Source organism: Xenia sp. Carnegie-2017, unplaced genomic scaffold, assembly GCF_021976095.1.
Source record: "Xenia sp. Carnegie-2017 unplaced genomic scaffold, XeniaSp_v1 HiC_scaffold_30, whole genome shotgun sequence".
NCBI classification, from domain to species: domain Eukaryota; kingdom Metazoa; phylum Cnidaria; class Anthozoa; order Malacalcyonacea; family Xeniidae; genus Xenia; species Xenia sp. Carnegie-2017.
In genome coordinates, this window is record NW_025813494.1 from 779313 (window position 1) to 797569 (window position 18257).

Below are 18257 nucleotides of genomic sequence, written 5' to 3' on the forward strand. Positions count from 1 at the left end.
CCATGAATACTGCTTCCCAGCAACAGTTTATTGTCGACAGCTGTAAATTGGTCAACTGTTCCATTGTTAAAGTCACACTTTACAAGTGGAATAAAGCTCTTGTCTTATTACTACAAGAGACTGATGATCAAACTATTGCTGAAAAGGATTCTAATGTCAACTGCAATTCATATTCGTACCATCTCTAACTAAATTCATATCTTAAGAATAATTTTAATCATTTTGGAAAAATATTTAAGGCATTATTATTACGTTCATACTAACTATGATCTTCTGGAATTTGCTTAGCACTTAGAAGAGAAAAAGGAAATTTACTGAATGTAAAAAGGCAAAAATATCGTACATGGCTGGCTATATTGCCCAGATGGTGCAAAAGAAAATAAACTGTCCTGTTTGTCATGAAGCAGTTGGTTCAAGAAACCGTAAAATGAGTCTGCTTTCCTGACTTTAAAAGACAGGGGTAATTTGTTTAAGCCAACAGGAGTGTTATAGTAATATGCAATGAAACAGAGAGGTGTTTTCAGAGAATGTTGACAGCTACAAATGGAAATTTACAAGGGAAAAGGATCCTGGTGGTATTGCTGTGTCTGTATTAAATGGTATAGATTTGAGGACCACATTCAAGGATCTCGATGCACATGTTGAATACTACTGTTCATGAAAATCATATTTACTCATAGTAAATTACTGTCTAAATGTCTTGTGAAATATCTAACTTTGGTATCTATGCACATATTCATCTACTCATTTATTTATTAAAGTGTTGTTTATGGGAATTAAATGCAGTAGCGTGCGGTGACCGAATTTAATAGGCAAGCGCTGGGGTGAGGTTCGCGGCTTCATAATTTTACATCAGTTACATGATATCTTGTAGTGACGTACATAACGTGCGTATTACTCATCTAGATTCATGTATAGCAATAGAAATAGCCAATCCATACTCAAACGCGCTACTTAAACTTTACGCCTTAACTTTATAATTAGGTAAAACTACTCAAATTTCCAAGTACATTATCCGCTGTGTAATAACTGCACCTTCTTTAACCAAATATATAAAAGCCTGTAAATAAATTCTGTAAATCAAAATGTAAACAATCTCTCAACATAAAGAAAGAATGATAAAAAAAAGTAACTCACCTCATTTCTAAAGGACTGAAACGTATACTAGATCATAAATGCCTCAGAAATTGGAAAGCGACAGTGAACTATCTTGCATTGGCAGTGAGACAAAATATATTCTCGCATAAATTTTAAATCAACACTAAAGTCGATATTTTACAGCTATTGGAATCATTTTGATGTCAAATCGATTCGCATAACCTGTTTTATCCATGACTAATACTTGAGGTTAGTAAGGAGTCATGAAATGTCTTAAATATTCGAAAATCCATGTTTGTAAACGTTATCGCCAATACATTTCTAAAAGGACCCGAAAGTGAATTTTGCATATAATTAGGCTTCACTTTGCTACCTGTAGAAGCTATATCCAGTCTATTATCAGATCAGTGTAAATACGTCGAAAATGGTATGTAAGTTTAAGTTAATCCTTTCACGACTGTTGTAAATAACTCTTCGCTAGTGAATAAAATAATCACAAAATTTAATAGGTTCTAGTACATTGAACTCACGTTCGGAGCTCATACGAAAGACTTATATATAATAGTCCGGCAGATGGTGGCAAAAAAACTCACCATATCGCGGGGCAATTCCATTTTGCTTTAAAATTGTCCGAGTACGGATATAGAACACAAATCCAGATGTTGGCCTTGGTAATTTTTCTTGTGAAATCAAGCCAACACGTTTTTGCGCTAACTTGATGACTTTGTGTTATGATGAAAATTGAGTCGGAGAAGAAATAAGCCCGCGATATTTCGACCATCGCATATGTAATTTGGCGGTACTTCAAATAATTTCATTTGTTGTGTAGCATGCATAACATCAAATTATTCTATCACACAATTTAATTTTGAATTTTGTGATTATGCTAGTAGTTCATTGTTTGCAAACTAATAATGATTTCAAATAGAGAATATATTCTTATTCCTCGTCACTGTCAAATGAAGTGTATGTCAAGATCATCTTCATCTTGTGATTGTTTGTGCACGTGGTGCAATTACATAAGTCGGTACATTTCAAGACGTTTGCAATGCATATACATCGGTTGTTTTGGCATCCTGATTTTTTGCAGCTGCAGGATAAGAACTCCAGTAAGGAATCTGGCGCAGGTTTTTGATTCATCCATTTAGGTTCCAATATTCCGTTAACCTTTTGCCAACCGTGTCCTTCAGGTGTGGGAGCATAACAGTTAGGGGTCAGACCTAACTTCCAAATGCATGTCACATAGTTTGCGCGCTGACAATGAAGAACAATTCATCGACGGTGGGCGGCAACTGTTGTGGCTCAGGGATCTTATTTTGGTACAAATTTTTGATACCGTGCTTTGTTGATACTTGTACAGCGTTTGATGCCATAGTACTCACCAATCATCTCTTGAATTACGGGAAAAGAGCTTCATTGAACTCGAACGTTTCTCCCATTTTTGATAATGCTTCTTGGAACCGTTTACAGATCTTTACGATCTTGTATGCCTTCTGTTTGCCTATACCAAAAAACGCACTAGTTGAATCGCAACCAGTTAATGCATGTAGAGGCAGGAAGAGCGACAGCCAGTTGTTCACCAATGCAGTCAAAAATCATTGCAAGGATTCTTTTGTTTCCCTTTATTCCTATCTGAACAAACAGATTGCATGGTATTTGTGCTTTGTAATACACGGCTAAGATAGCAACATCGCTGTCAACAGTCGATATACAAATATTTGGATGTGGAATGAGCTGAGTTGCATGGTTGCAACAGAGAAACATTTTGTATCTGCTTCTTCTTGGTTAGAGCAAAGTCTTCTTCTAACTTTGATACTACTTTGTTGTCCACGACTCTAAGCTGATAACATCGACTTTCTAATGTGAAGAATATAAGTGTATCTCCGATAGTAGATTTGAATCGCTCGGGATCTGACCAATCGTTTAAAAAAAACTTTACAAGATCGATTTTGTTTACACCATAACAAAGAAACTTTTTAAATTGCTTCGGCGGTTTCTGTTCTCTTCTGGTCAGTTGAACACGAATACAGCCAGCAGCTGCACGTCTTTTCCGCTCGCTACCTTTTAACGATTGGTCATGGTATTGGTCTGTGACAAAATAAACTATACGTGCTGTGTGAGATGTAATACGCTTTAAAACGTACTCGGACATTTTACCAAATGATTCCAAACTGAGAGATGGGAGCTGCTGAATGATGAGCATACCATCAAAAACTTGTACACAATTTTCTGGAAAAGCAAAGGATCCGGAACATCTTTTCTAAAGAATCAAGCAATTTAGACTTTACAGTTTAACCAAACCACCATCGGTTGTCGCTAAGGACCATGGAATAGGGCCCAAAGAGTAGGCAAGTACTTCTTGTAATGATACATCGCTTACCACGTATCACCAGCAATCGAGCAAATATATCTCGGTCAGCTTTCAAAGTAACACTTTTTATCTTTAATCTTACAAGACTTCTTCGCCTTCATCGATTGAAAAGTCTTGAGCTTCATTTTGGAATAGGATCGAACAAATCGACTTCACTGACTCGATACGTTTTGCTAAAAGTTATGAAGAGCTTCTTTCCCTCTACTTTCAGCGTTTACCATGTCAGCTTGAACTTCAGGACTACATTGCAATCCAGAGCTGAGATGCACGAGATAGCTATTTTCTTTGAAAGGTGTTCCCATTCTTTAATAAGGTTGTAGCCGCGAGTGACGCATTCCTCGTCGAATAACACTCTCTTTCTTCCCATGTCTTTCGTCACATTCTTAACATCAGAGATTCCAAGGAACTCTTCCATTCTTGACTGACATTTTGCTGCAACATGAGATGGGTGCCCATCTTTGTACGGTTCCTTCAGACGTACAGAAGCCGACAATGCCACCAGCACTTTTTGTTCCCTATTGATAGTTTGTTCAATAGCTTGGTCTGATGCTATTTTATTAAATTTGCCATTCTGTCTTCGTACAGAAAAATGGCCTGCTTCAAACTGTTCATAAACTGCTGGATGCGTTTCGGGTAATTTTTGCATATTGACTAAGTAATATGTCAGGAAACGTGCATAATTTGGACGGTCGTAAATAGCCAAGGGAGCATGTTTTCCGTAGACTGCAGGTGCATTTTCCAATCACCGAGTTTGATAGATCGCGTGAAATCGAGCAATATTTGTACCATTTGCAAAATGATGACCAAACTGAAACTGTTGGACCAAGTGATCCTTTAAAAGATCTCTTTGATACTTGTGTATTTTATCAATAGTCTCTTTATGAACTTCACTGAGTGTAGACAACGATTCATTTGTGTGACATGACATAAAAGTTTGCATTTCCACGGGTTAACTAATTCATCGTACCTTCGAGATTTTCAGGTTGATCATCGAGCCATTCTATAAAACTGTCAAGCATGAGCCTCTTGACCGCGTCGTAAAGATACTTCAGTGCTCTCATTGCATTGTTGAAATGTTTACCTTTGAGCATTTGATCAACAGACGATTCGCCAAGTATATTTGATTCGATTATAATATCGCGAAGACCAGCATCTGCAAATCTCTTTCCAATGACAGATAAAAATACACATAGCATGGAAACCACCAAGACGCAGGACAATGAACTTTTAAGATCAATATGTTTAGGATTCATCATGATTTCAACTGCTTTAGAGTAGATCGCCATGTCGAGAACGACATCCGTTTCATTTAAACCAAGTTTTGTGCTTTAAGTTTCGATTGAGTTAGCAGCTCTAAAACAGTATCATGAGAAGTCGGAGATTGGTTGATAGATGGCAGGTATCCAATTTTGTCATAATATTGCTGTCATTCTCACACACCATAAAGTTAAATCCTGTCCAATTAGGTGTTTTCTGTTCGAAATTCTTCTTACTTGCTTGACTTCTAGCAATGACCCATATAGTATCAATCACGTGCGAGCGTTGGACTTCCTCTTGGTATAAATCAAGATTAACTGTAATACTTTCCTCTGTATTCTTTCGCTTTACCTTTATATAAGATGGTATCTCGTTAGGTAGCGCATGAAACTTCTTACGTTTGGTAGTTGTCTTTGAGACTAATGGCACAGTTGTAAAAGATGGCTCGGGCGTATTAAAGAAAACGTTAGAGGATTGTATCACAATACCATTAGTGCAGTGCCTAAGTCCTTTGAGACTCTCGGATTAATGTCGTTGTTATCCCACACAAACGTTACAAATCGAAATGGTTGTATTATAGATGGAGTAAAGGATCTTTGATCTGATTCTTGGCATGTTCCATCGCTAAATTTGTCTCGATCATCAGGACATCGTCGTATGATACTCCGTGACCAAACTTGTTTATCCAATTTATGACATCCTTGGAAACGGTTTTCCTTTTAATTGTAAAAGGAAAACAGATATGTTTTGATGTTTTCTTGGTCCCGTTATTAGCGTGGTATATCAAATCTTGGCCAATAGAAGAAATCAAACGCGAAACTTTGCAGACTTTTTATGCTTTTTCCTAAGTATTTCCTCCAAAAGGCATGTTGTTAAGAATGGAACACTAGTGTCTTTTGAAAGGAGCTCACTCTTCGATGGTGGCCAACTGCTGAATGTGCTGGTACTCCAACAATTCCTTACATATTTCACGCCCACTTTTGTTTCTCTTCTGTGTCATTTCCCCTTCGACTGTTACCAAGTTTTTCCCTGACTGCTACTTCGATCAACTGCCCCTTTTCAATGCTGTTGTTATATACATAATCATACCATACTTCGGAGACCAGAATCCAACTTTTTGAGGCCAGAAAAATTTTTGAATATTTTCTTTCAGTCGATGAGGTGCTGGCGGAACCATCTTGTAGTTTTCTCCAAACAAACGAATTTGATTTCCGAATGCATTCTCAATTAAATCGCACATCCGAAAAACTTCGCAACCTGTGATCACCCTGTTTTCGATAGGTGCAAAGCTCGTTAAAGATTTTCTACTATCACTTGATACATTCTTTACATCCCGTTTTCTGCTTATCATTCTGTAACATGTCCTATGGTAGAAGAATTCTTTTGCCAAGTATTACCACCATTCGCACTCACCAATCATGGCACAAATGAGGGTAATTTAACGAAGAAGGAAGCTTCTTGTAAGTTCATTGCTCCATTTTCTGTTTCACATTTTTCTAAGATCTCATATCCGCTTCCACTTCTTGCTGTTTTGTTTTTACCACATACACAGCATTCATAGTCTGCTAGTATTTTTCCTAAATAACAACATAAATATCATGAAATAATGTTCCTTGCAAACAAAATAACTATGGCATGATAAAAGTAATTTTTCAGTTGTGTATATCATCAATGAAGTTTCTGGAAATTATTACCATTATTTTTGAAAGTTTTGCTTCATACTTCCGATTTTTCCGTTTCGATGTAAGCACGAAGACTCTTCCTTCATTGATGTTTGATGTAGCCGATTCTGCACGCTCAATTTTCTTAGGGCTTTACCATGCGTATAAGCTTTGATAGCATTTTCTGTGGTATCCTTTTGCTGAAGGCAAATCATCTCGAAAGGTCGATTATCGAAATAACTTTTTTGGTCATTACAAATTTTCGCCGCGTTGTACACTGACTTTATGGATGTTTCGCTAAACTTTGTTATTGGTTCAGCACTTTTTCGGTACAGTTTAAGATACAATTACTTATTTCAGCCGTCTTTTGGCTTTTCGAGGTGAAATATTCACATTGACTTCAAAAGATGATAATTTTTTGGCTTTTTGACATTTCAGACAAAATGTGTAGCAGTTTATTGTTTTCTCTCAATTATCGTATTTGAAATTATACCACTCACCGCTACCCAAAGACTGTTGGCTCAATTCCTCCCGCAAAATTTTCAAAACAAATGCTGGCGAAAACTTAAGAGTATTCGAAGCTGGTTGACAACATCCTTTATGGCTTTCCAAGAAAATACACTGGCCAACAACTGGAAAGGACTAAAAGATGGTGTTCTGTTATAGCATAAAATCAAATTGCCCCATGATATGTTGAGCTTTCTATCATTTTTGAACCACTATCTGCCGGACTATAACGCTAAAATCTACCTGATACAAATATCAAAACTACTACACAAAGGCTCTTGTCAATATCATAATCTTGTATTACATACTACAGATAATATCTTCTACATACATAAATTGCAAGACAATAGGCGCGAGATGTATTGTAGCAGTCGTGTTATAACAATTAAGAACAGCCAGTTTCGCGTGCAAAATTGGCACGGTGTGTGTTCCAAACTGAGGCCTGGCGTTGTTTAATGTTTATATTTTTGTATAATGACGTCATAACAACGTGTTCTCCGTTCTTCCAAATATTGTCTGGCACTGGCTCGTACGTTTCAGAGAATATCGGAGAGTCGTGTTTATTATTAGTATCTTGGCAGCACGTTTGACATTAATTTACGAATTCAACGACACAAGACTGACAAGAGCATAGTGTTTTGGTCATAATGCTAAGTCATGCTTTACCACACAACACACGTTTTGCGTGCATTTCGATATCTCTGCAGACAGCGGCCCCTGCTTGTTTACGCACATTGTGATAAAGAAAATAATAAAATAACCAGTAAAGCACCTACTACTTTGAATTAGAAATCAGAACATTACCTTTCGCTCTCAGTCATCTTTTAATAAGCTTGATAACATTAGCGGCGTGAATAATTCGGATGTCAATGTTGAATATAAGGTATTATTCGTGCGCTTACGCTATATGTTTAAAATTGCGAACGTACAAGACTGTTGACCAATCGCTTTATCAAGCGGCGCCCTTAGAAAGCTTCCTTACCTTCTCGATATTCCTCGAATAGAAGCCTCAAATCTAGATTAACGCATGCGCAAATGTTCAAATTGGGCTCCGAGGCAAGCGCGCTTGCCTTGGTTAATAAATAAATTAATTTAATCCACCAATTTAATACATGACTCATCTTACCAGTGTAGCAAAGTGAAACCGAAAACCACGATATTAAATCGCGTATAAATAGTAAGCATTTCAACTGTAAAGACAATTTAGACAAGATTACATTGACATTGTTTAGAACCGAAAATTTAAACTGATTTTGTAAGGATTGATCCAAAATTTTTGTTCGAGTAAATTGCTTAGGTAAGCGAGCGCTTGCCTACGCTATGACACTTTACGCCACTGATTAAATGATGTTTTAAAGATCCGAAAAATTGGTGATCTTTAAAATTTTATGCGCGCAATGTAATGTGACTGTGATGTTTTCGCATGATAAATAATGTTAAATATCCCAAAAGAAAGTGTAAAATCTAGAAATATTTTTGTTGTTGAATGATTTGACGATGTTCGTGCTAAGCCAGCTTTAATTTCTTTTTCGATTGTTTTAAAAGCTACAGAAACGATGCTAAGCGGCTTTTCCTACATAATTTCAGATGATCCGAAATAGAATTTGACTCTTTTCCCCGTCACACTGACATTCGCGGAATGTTCAAACTCTTATAAAGCTACTGAAACTGTATTTTTTTAATAATTGCGTTATAGAATGATGAAAAAGAAATCTCAAGTTTACAGATGGTGAAAAAATGCAAAAGAGGAGAAAAGGAGAAGTGATTAATGAAGTCGAACAACATGATGAAAAGATTAAATTGGTGTGTTTATTGATAATTATTGGACGACGTTGTGCATGATATCAAGAATTGCTCAGACCGAGGGTTAATGTGTTATATGTTGAAGCAAAGCTCTTGATAACATGCAAAAGCAAGATAAGAATTGTTGTATCATACAATGATAAATGCAGAATAGCAGCTATTTTTGTACGAAAACCTAAGGTTTTCACATGATAATCTTAGCGTTTTGCTTTCATTTCCTCTCCCAAATCAAGTCTAGTTGCAAAATAAAGGAAATTGGTAGTTTGATAAAGATATTGGTAAGGAAGATGTGGAAGATTTGCTGAAGAAAAGTGACATTCATACAATGAAGAAACTAAAAAGAAAATGGGCGAAAGAAATTGAAGTCTTAAAGGACAGTCTTGCAGCTGTTATTTCGGAAAAGGAAAATATATTATGTGAATAATTGAAAACGAAGAACATGGAGACGATCAGACACTTCTTACCATCGCTCAAACGGATGGTAATTACATCAGGAAGTCTTGGCTCGAGGTAGAGAATCATCTTGCTATATATTATGGTTGGTGTCTACGACTGAAAATATGATCGATTGTTTTTTTTCATCAAAGGGAAAAAAGTCTAGGTCTTGTCTGTAGTCTTATCTTCACGATATTGCTAAATCTTTCATTTTCAAGTGCTTTGTTGACCGTATTTCATACCCTTCATCAGAGAATCATTATCCACAAATGTACATCTGTAATAAATATACATAAGAAAATGAAGTTTTTTCTCAAGATATTTTTTATTTGAAGATATTTTCTACGTATGTATTTAACGTTTATGTTCGTCTTGTTGAACTCGTTTTCGTTGCTCAAATGCTCGTTCCGCTCAGCATATTTTTACGTTTCCCTAAAGTCATTGTTTTCATTCTAGATACTGAAATGCATTTCCCAACAGATTGGCTCAACTTATCGGTACTGGTGTGAAAACGCGATACCTTCACCACGGCGTCCAGCGGTGTTACTAATTCACCCACAGCATTCATCGAAAACAACAGACATCTTATGATATAACCTCAGTTGCTACCAACATTGTTGTGACGCTCATAAATGTCAAATACTAACGTTGGGTGCTTTTCTTTGTTTGTATTTCTAGGAAGGTCGGATGCCTGTTGCCATGACTCGAAAAGCGAAGCTGGCACAGGAAGCCATTTGGGAGACCGTGTTTATTTATGTATTAGTGAATATGACTTTTATAAAGTAGTGAGACAATGTAAGGTCATGTGACAGACTTACTTTTGGTACTAAAGTATACAACAACAGTGAAGATGACTTTATAAAGTAGTGAGCCAATGTAAGATGTTGACCCTCTAAATTTCCTTTACAGGCTGGCAAACTCAAATATTTGACGTTCGTCTGGTTCATTGCTTTAAACTGTGGACGCACACGATGGGGCTATTTGGTCGTTGTGTTTAGCTCCCGATAATGTGAACTTTGCTTCATTTAAAACATATTTTGGTGTGGTCGTTGGAAAGCAACATTTTTGACAAAATTTGTTGACTCCCATGCCCTTTATAATATATTAATCTCTACTGTTTGAATATGCACATGAAAACATGTGACTTGACGAGATCTGAACTCGTACCGTCGGGATTCCTAGTCCGCCACTCTACCTGTTGAGCTACCAAGCCTAAGGGATGAGACAGAGTCAAATGTCTTTTAAACTCCATGTATGGACGAGGAACTCTCGCCACTATAACAGTTTACTTTGGATGGCACCGTGTTTTGACTTTATTCAAAGCCATCATCAGAGAATATATATAATTTATTCATCCTAACTTACGGTTTTGTATGCAGAAAACATGTGACTTGGACGAAATTTGAACTCGCACCTTCGGGATACTAGTCCGCCATCTACCTGTTGATCTACCAAGCCCACAGGGATTGGAGACAGAATTTGGATTAATATATTATATATATACTCTGATGATTTGCTTTGGAATAAAGTCGAAACACAGTGCCATCCAGTAAGAAACTGTATAGTGGCGAGAATCTCGTCCATACGGAGTTTAAAAGAGATTTGACTCGTCTCCAATTCCTGTAGGCTTGGTAGCTCAACAGATGGAGCGGCGGACTAGTATCCCGAGGTGCAGCTCAAATCTCGTCCAAGTCACATGTTTTTCATGTGCATATTAAAACGAGTGTTTGGATTAATATATTATGTATATACCATGCCCTTCTTAATATGCTTTCTTTCGATTATTTCTGTAACAGAAATAGCAGCGCTCTTTTTGTTTGCAAACTTAAGTTATTCTTCTGCTTGTCATTTTGTAACTCCTTGAAGTGACATATGCTTCACTTCTCTCCCCCTCGTCCTCATATATTCTTTCAGTGAATTGTTCAGAGGGATCTCTAGACTACGCACATCTAGAAATGATAATTTCATCAATTTCTAGACGCTATTCGCCTCAGGAAGTGGTGACAAGGATGTAAAATTTTGGGAATTTGATTTGATTACGGATGACTATTCAACTGCAGGTATTAAATAGTTTGCATGTAAGCAACGTTTGCACTCAACGTGATTTTCACACGTGATCTTTCTAAGACGAAAAATGTCCATTGTCTGTCGGAGCAAAACAACTTCATGTACCTAATTCTGTTAAAGCTTGTCACAATAATGTTTTTCTCTTGTTTTTCTTGTGCATTTCATGATGTTTGTAAAGAATGGTTAAATGTGACCGTCCGCTTTTGTTTTTCTATCTCAGCTTAACATTTTCTAATTGTATGATTCAGTATTTTCTAATTGGTTTATTTTTTCGTTGTACAATTGGTGATTCATTTTGTATTATTTTGTTTAGTCAACGATTAAGTATTTGTCATGCACGGACATTAAAGATGAATGATGACGTAATGTGTGTAAAGTTCAGGTTAGTTGTTGATATATTCGTTACTGTGGGGGTTTATGTACTTATGATCTTTCGTTTAATCACGTGCCAACCTTCTTTGCAGTCCAAACCAAAAGTTTATGCCGTGGCTTTGCTTGATTTTACAATGAAAATTTTCTTCACTGATACATTGAAGGTAAGTTTTTAAATATTTTTGTACGTAGTTGATGATATTGGATAGCAGCTGATGGTATTATAGGCAGATTTGATGATCCTGGATAATGGATTGATGTTGGATAGCAGTTGTTAGAATATTTTCATTTGTTGCTGTAGATCACTTTAAAGATGACTCCTTGTACGAAATTCTCCCATTTGTTTTTCTATGAATCACGATAAAAATGCTCTTTGAGTTAGAACTGTTTCCTTTTCCTAAAAAAAATTCACTAAAAAAATCGACTCTTGTAAAAGGAAGGCGATATTTTGACTTTAATAGTTACGTAACATTGGATTAATTTATGCTTTCCATCAACGTTATAATTTGATTTACAGAAGTCTCAAAAATTTAACTAAATAAACATTTTCCTGTCCATTTATCCTAATTACTTTTGTATTCATTCTTTAAATGTGGTTACTTTTCCCGCGTCGTTATTTAGTTCTTCCTATCCCTCTATGGTCATAAATTACCTGTTGTTACCATGGATATATCAACGGTACGTTTTATTCATATGACGTGTGTTTCAAAGTATCCACGTTTGACTGTATCATTTAACGTGTATGGTGTGTTTGAAGAATCCTTAGCTTACGTCATGGACGCACATTTTGTATACGTCACATCCGTTTTAGCTGTCGCATAAATTATACTGTTTTTCAAGCTCACAGGAACGGCTTCCAACTCTGTTTTGATATCATGTTTTATAATATGTTTTTATTTTGGTTGAAAGAACTTTACCACATAAAATAGAAGAAAAATACGTATACACAAAAGATACATTACTACAAGCTGTAAATAAGTCATTTCGCAAAAGCTTTTCGAATTAGATATTTTCGAATTAAATTTACAATGTGAATCAATTTTATATTATGCATAAATTTTATATTAATAATTAACTTATGCGACAGTTCAAAGAATGTAAATTTTGCTGGGTAAGCTTTTCTTCAATGTTGCTTTAAACCCCAACGAGGAAGTTTAGGTTTGTGACGTAAAGTAAGGAATTATTAAATGAGCGATGATTATGAGAATGTAATGAAAATTAATTTGAAACTTTGAAAAAGACGTACATAATGTCAACTACGTATGACCGTGCAAATTTTTATCAATTCTCTGTTGTGAAAGTGTAGAGCGTGTAGCAGTCCATCTCTTGACCACTTTGCATTAGTGAACGCTTTTCAATGGCGTCGTTTTTATTTTTGAAACTTTTCTCTGTCTTTGGATTCGTATTTTTGTCATCCTTGATTCATTTTTTACAGGATAACGTTCTCCTCGTTTCTGGTGGCGTTGACAAGAACATTAAGATTTGGTTTGATTTTGGTGATTGTCGAAAATCAATATTCGCCCATGATGACAGGTACGTACAATGTAATTTTAAATGACAGATACGCAATTTTATGATAGTAATATATGAATAGAAACAGTCGATTATATCCCTACTATACACTCGTATCCTATGTACATCTTCATTATACCTATTAAACCCTCTTACCCTGGTTTATCATTGTTTCGTCATCACCATACCTCATACGTATAACATACTAGCAAACGTCCTCAATTGTTTTATACATAGATTTGCTGCATTTTTTACCCACATGTTATCAACATTACACCCCACAATACCTATGTACTTTCATTGTATACTTTATATTCTCATGTTTATCAACATTACCCTTCTAGTAATACCTACATGTACTTTCATTGTATATCTGATATTCTCATGTTATCAACATTATACTTAATTAATACATGTACTTTCATTGTATACTGTATATTCTCATGTTATCAACATTATTCCTAGTAATACCTACATGTACTTTCATTGTATGTATATATTCTCATGTTAACGATATTACCTTCCTAAATACCATGTGCTTTCATTATTTATACCTTATATTCTCATGTTATCAACTTATTACATAAGTAATACCTACATGTATATTCGTTATTTATATTGTAATAGCTTTAATCTTCTTTAGTGTCATGGTACGGTTCGTGCCGAAAACTCATTATTTCTTCAGTGCAAGTAAAGATAAAACGATAAATATTGGGACGCGGACAGATTTTTCTTCATGTTACGACCTTAGAAGATCATCATTCAGAAATATGGAGTCTTGCAATCAGCCATGACGGCGAGTTTGTTGTAAGTGTGTCAAGTATGGAAGGTTTTAGATAATTTTAAACATAGGTTTGCTTGATATGAATGAAAGAATAAACGAAAAACGTTATTATCAATAAGAGTACCATTTACTCAAAGATCAACACTTATTCTTAACACTCCAGTTCCACATGCATTTTATTTTATCTTATAGATCAGTGGGTCACATGATAAATCATTAAGACTTTGGGAACGAACGGACGAACCGTTGTTTGTCGAAGAGGAGAGAAATGGTACTATACATAGATCTGTTGCTGGAGCTACAAAAATATGCATATAGTACCTGTACTTTCAATGTTTATTTTAATTTTTCTATTGAGGAGAGGGAAGCAGCTTACGAAGAAAGCGCCGTAACAGGAGTTGAAACAATTGTAAGATTCTTTTTACTATGTAACATGAGATATATATGTTCCATCTTGAGCCCAACTACTCTGTATTTGTTATATACTTTCACTATGGAAAAAATCTTGTGGAAGTTGCATTTATTGCACTAAATAAATTCATTTATTTAAACCATGATGTTGTTTAGATTCCAGGTGAACAAGACACAGAAGCTGTTAAAGCTGGCAAGAAAACTATCGAGACGATCAAAGGAGTTAGTTTTGTTGTTGTATTAGCATTGCAAGTAAATTTTATTGGTTTTGTGCCCAGTCCCCCCTATAGTACCTGAAAGATACCTCAAAATCATACAGATATATCGAAAACTGTAGTACACCAAAGACATGTGAAGACTGTGCATATATGAGGCAAATGTTTAAGCTTACATTCAGATGGAGTACTTGGAGATATTATAGTAGAATACAGATACTTGCAAGATAATACAGTTTGATTGTGATACTTGGAGGATATTATAGTAGAATATAGATACTTGGAAGATAATACAGTATGATTGGGATACTTGGAGGATATTGAAGTATAATATATAATATACGCCTGGAGATTACTATGTTGATGTTTGTTCTCTTATCTCTTCATTAGGCTGAAAGAATCATGGAGGCCATTGAATTGTTTAAGGAAGAAAGACAGAAAGAACTTGAACATAAAGCGAGTCAAGTGCAAAGACAAAACATTGAGTTTGTTATTTCTTGCTCTGCACATCTACAAAATGTTTATGTTATATGTGGACAATCTTAAATCTTAAATGAAAGGTTTGTTATTTCTTGCTCTGCACATCTACAAAATGTTTATGTTTTACGTATAGACAATCTTAAATCTTAAATGAAAGTTTTGTTATTTCTTGCTCTGCACATCTACAAAATGTTTATGTTATACGTATAGACAATCTTAAATCTTAAATGAACAATCTTAAATAACCGACCGGCAACATAACAAAACTTTCGGACAAACACCCTAATTGGGGCAACGCCCTACACTGTTATTAAACCCTACGTGTGAAACCACCGCCAATATTTTCTTACTCTCTAATTTGGACCACGCCCTGCATCGTTATTTTACTCTACCCATGAAACCACCAGTAATATTTCTTACTCTCTAATGGGGCAACGCCCTACACTGTTATTTAACCCTACCTGTGAAACCACCGCCAATATTTTCATACTGTTTAATGGGACCGCCCTGCATCGTTATTTAACCCTACCCATGAAACCACCAATATATTTTCTTTCTCTCTAATGGGACAATGCACTACACTGTTATTACTCTTCTACCAATGAAACCACCATTATTTTCATACTGTCTAATTGGGACCACGCTCTGCACTGACCTACCCATGAAACTACCACCAATATTTCCACACTCTCTAATTGGAACCACGCCCTTCGCCCTTCACTATTGTCTGATTTATACAGAAAATCCCAGTTTCGTTTTTTACACAAGTTCTTTTTGCTCTCACATACATTTCTTTCCTTTGAACAGCTTTCAAAGCGCGCCATTCATCCGATTCTTGCTGCCTTTGGTAATGTCAGTGTAAGTTTATTATATCTTCAATGTTTCTATTTGAGAATCACATGAAGACCACGTGATACAAGGTGAAAGCCACGTGCATGTTGAGCATGATTAATGTAAATATTAATGTAATGGTAAGATTGCAAGATTTACATACGTACGTACGTAGATAAGGGAAAAATGGATGAGATGGCTTTACATTTATAATAACTCTAGAAAGTTAAATATAAAATACACAGGATTTGTAATAATGAAATAAAATATCTTGACCACGAAGATGGAGGCCATAAATATTGTTGTTCTACGATTGAATGCCTGTCTATGTCAACCTCCTTTTCCCGGACCATAAACTTACGACGTTTGTAAAATATTTTTTCTTCTCACAGCCTGTACAGTACGTACTTCTAGTGGTGAAAAAAGTAAAATCAAGGTAAGGTTGAAGTATTATAAAGAGCAGCAAATTATCCCGTGAAGAATCGTTGTTTGTACTAAAAGTTAATTTAGAGCATTTTAAACGTTAACTATGGCAAAGTGTCTCGTTGGAGTTACTAAAGGAATTAAATATCAAGTGTTCTTTGAATGCAGTAGAGAGGTATCTTATGAAGCAAGTGTTTTTCTACAAAACATTTAAATTATTTAATTTCAGTGAACTTGAAGAATCGTTGCTTGTGTTACCGTTTGACTATGTTATTGATGTACTGAAACTTCTTCTTGAGTGGATTAAGGTGAAGTGAAATGTATTTTGACTCGTGCGTCATTAGTTCACAAGGTACAGGTTTCCTTTTCAAATTTTGCTAATCCCAGATGTACGTGATTGTTTAGAATGGTTGGGAAACAGAGTTAAGTTGTCGATGTTTGTTCTTTCTGCTGCGGTAAGATTAAGACGTAATTTTGTTTTTGGTTTCGATCGATATTTTTTCAATATGTCTGTCTTTAAATCATTCCCTAAGAATTTCATCACGTTCCTTCAGTATTGCTGAATATATGATACAATTGGCGAGATACCTATGTACAATGCTGGATATTTTTCATTTTTTTTCATATTTTGTTACGATAGAATACATCACAACAAGATCATATCCATTCCTGAACTACTGCCAGTAATAGACTCTATCAGATCACATTGTCGTAGCCGAGTTCGCGAAATGAAGGTAGGAAGTTGTACGTTTATGAAAACGCAAGTATCGCCAAATTTCTCCCGTAATTTTACCATGCGCTACACGAACGTACGTTAATTTATTCGTGGTAAATTTTGTCGACACTTTAATGACTGTAAGCTTAACACGAAAAAGTCGTCTATTTTGATTGGTTAAGAGCAATTAAGGCTTTCTTTCACATTACAGTGCCAATCTTAATACTGAGTTTGGCTTTGTATTAAAAAGATTCATAGAATATTCTTTTGTGTATTAAGAAGAGAAAAAAGTATGTATTTAGAAACAAAAATATTCAAGAGTATGAAGATTTCATTTTTCTCTAGTTTTTTAATTTTTGCTAAATTAGTCGTCTTGAGTTTTTGAATTGTGTACTTCAAACTGCCACAGATGACTTTTGCAATTATATGAAATGAATAAATTTTCTTGAATTTTTACATCGACGCCGATAAAACTATGGCACACTTGCAATGATTGCTTTATCTTTAGGATACTGTTGGATTCAATTTGGCGGGACTACAGTTTATTCAAAGACAGCTTGAGAATCGTGACGTCACCTTCTTTGGCGAAACACGCGAGAGACTGAGACAAATACGAAAAAAGAAGAAGACAATTGTGAGGAAATTTCGATGAAGGTTATTTTGTTGTTGATACTTTGACAATTAAAACGATTGTCTTCAAAAGTACACAATGGCTTCGGTTGATTTCTGTCTATAGCCATCTTCGAAGATCCCTAACCCAAACTGTACCCCTAGAGGGACAAGGAAAATCCCCGTGTGCCCTTTAAATTACAATTTTCGTGATCAGCAGACGTTTAAATTTTGCATGATTCAGCAGTTATTGATACTGGATCAGTCTTAAAAGCTAAAGAAAAGAATTTCGATCTTGGTATTTTAATAACTAAATAATGGGCTAGCCAGACAAGGACAATCGGAGTCTTTTACTTCTATGACATTGAAATACATTTTTTTGCGTCTAATCCTAGCTCTCAGCTACATAAATAATCCTACTGCAAACTGATTTCAGAAAAGTTAAATTTAAATAAAAGTGAGATCATCAAATTCAACATCACAACTATCGGTGAATACCTCCATCGAATGAAAATATAGAATTAAAATAAGTTATTACATTACGTAGGGGAGTAATTCCAACTATAAACAAGAAGAAATAATGAATCGATTAACAATTATCAAGCAATTCACCCATCTACAAAACATATAAACAAAAAATGTATTTTATGAGTTACCAAAATGAATACAGAAAAAACTGCATCCTCATATGACAAAGTCTGGTCAT

At 35.4% G+C, this 18257-nt stretch overlaps 1 long non-coding RNA gene and 1 pseudogene across 2 annotated transcripts; both read left to right on the forward strand.

Annotated features, from left to right (window-relative positions):
- Positions 1–10063: 10063 nt before the first annotated feature.
- LOC124455270 lies at positions 10064–18097 on the forward strand (annotated as a pseudogene).
- LOC124455208 lies at positions 14129–14914 on the forward strand. Of its 2 annotated transcripts, none has more exons than XR_006951772.1 (4): positions 14129–14138; positions 14226–14276; positions 14435–14500; positions 14884–14914. It is a non-coding gene; the product is annotated as an uncharacterized LOC124455208 (long non-coding RNA). The 2 variants fall into 2 exon arrangements; XR_006951771.1 differs by having other exon boundaries at positions 14229–14276.
- Positions 18098–18257: the final 160 nt, after the last annotated feature.